Source organism: Olea europaea, chromosome 22 (assembly GCF_002742605.1).
Source record: "Olea europaea var. sylvestris chromosome 22, O_europaea_v1, whole genome shotgun sequence".
NCBI lineage: Eukaryota > Viridiplantae > Streptophyta > Magnoliopsida > Lamiales > Oleaceae > Olea > Olea europaea.
The window spans coordinates 2845060-2847014 of record NC_036258.1 but is presented as its reverse complement, the minus strand read 5'-3'; the positions used below and the strand labels follow the sequence as shown (position 1 = coordinate 2847014).

Sequence of the window (1955 nt, the reverse complement as noted above, 5' to 3'; positions counted from 1 at the left end):
CGTAGAATGGCTAGGGCATATAGAGAAGCATTGAACCGTAGAATTGTTATTCATTCCTATGAAAACTATGTAACTGATCCGACTCGACCGCTTAGCGAACATGTTTATGACATCTTTGAGAGATGCATGATGTCGGTTAATGCTGGAATGGAGATCATGCATATTGAGGCCATAAATAACCTCATACACTCCCTCCCACCTCAATGGGGAGATATGGGAATCACGGTTAGGGATGAAATGTTAGAAGGCAATCCAAACCTGTTTGAATTTGAGAGGTATTGCCATGCCCCGATTGATTTATCGGATGATGTAATCCATGAGGAGCCTAGGGAGGAACCTTTGGCTGAGGAAGAAGATCCCGAAGAAGAACCTGAAGATGATTTAGAGAATGATCCTGAGCCATAGGTTGAGATAGACATAGAGTCCGGACCTGAGGTGAAAGACTCCTCCAAAGATGAAGCTCCACCAAAGAAGATCCGTAGAGCTTATAGGGATTAGATTTAAATCCTTGTAATAGCTTCCCTTATGTCAAGAAATAAAATACTATCTTCTTTGCTTTAGTATTCGAAGAATGAAACTAATAAGAACCATATGTTTTGTCTAAAGGAAATGGCCCGTGCAAACCAAAACTTGATAAGAGACCTCCTCCGAGCGATTCAAGACCTAGGCAGGCAAAACCCGAACCAAGCTCAACCCTTACCACTAGTTCCTAATGTTCCAAACCATGTTTCAGTGGTCGAGCAATTTCGAAGGCACAAGCCCCCTACCTTCAACGGAGCAGCTGATCCACTTGCAGCCGAGGAGTAGCTTCGCAAGTTGGAGCATATATTCCGATTGATAGGGTGCACGGACGCTCAGAAAGTCCAGTGTACTGAGTTTATGTTCTCCGGTGATGCAAGTCACTGGTGGGACTAAATGTCAAGGACAAGGACCCCTGAGCAACGAGTAGAATTGACTTGGGAGCAATTCAAAGGGGAAGTAATGGACAAGTACTTTCCCCAGTCCTTGAGGGATCACAAAGAAAGTGAATTCCTCCAATTCAAGTAAAAGACTATGTCCCTGACTGAGTATGAGAGGAAGTTTGATCAACTTTCAAGGTATGCTCCACATCTGGTAGATGCGGAGGATAAGAAGGTACGAAAGTTTGAACAAGGTCTGAACTCAGATATAAGCATGATACTTATGTCCCATCGCTTCACCACATACCGTGAAATACTGGAAAGAGCTCATACTATTTGGTAACAGAAGACTAGCGCCGAACAACATGGTCAACTGTTCAATCAACCGGACAATGGTAACATGGGAAAAAAGAAATGGAATGGCCAGGACAAGGGAAAAGGCAAGTGGCAGAACAAGAAAGCTAATGGCGGAGCCAATGCCAGCAAAAGCATTGTGTCGGTTATTTCGCCCTGTTCTAAGTGTGGAAGGACACATCGTGGCGAGTGCTTACAAGGGAAAAATATTTGTTTCCAATGTAGCAAGCCAGAACATATCATTCGGGATTGTCCCACACATATCCAGAAAAAGGATGATAACAGCGACTAAAACCAAAAAGGGAAAGCACGAGTTTTTACATTGACTCAACAGGATGCAGAGAAAAACTCTAATGTCATAGCTGGTACTCTACTGATAGCCAATACACCTGCTTATGTATTTTTTGATTCAGAAGCTACACACTCCTTTGCTTCAACAACTTTTATGGCTAAATCTAGTATTACCTGTGATAAGTCGAAAGGTACATTAGAAGTTAGTATTCCTTCAAGCAACCCTTTGAATACTGATAGAATAGCCAAGTCAGTAAGTATCGAAGTTGCGGGAAAACCAATGGAAGCAAACCTATACATGATAGAAATGAAGGATTTTGATGTAATACTAGGCATGGATTGGTTAGGTTGTAATTACGCCACCATCCGATGTAAAGAAATGGAAGTATCATTTCAGAAACCAGGAGAGGA

General features: G+C 42.4%; 1 pseudogene; it reads right to left on the bottom strand.

The window, feature by feature from the left end:
• Positions 1 to 1955, bottom strand: part of LOC111371044 — a 23186-nt pseudogene that overhangs the window by 14886 nt on the left and 6345 nt on the right.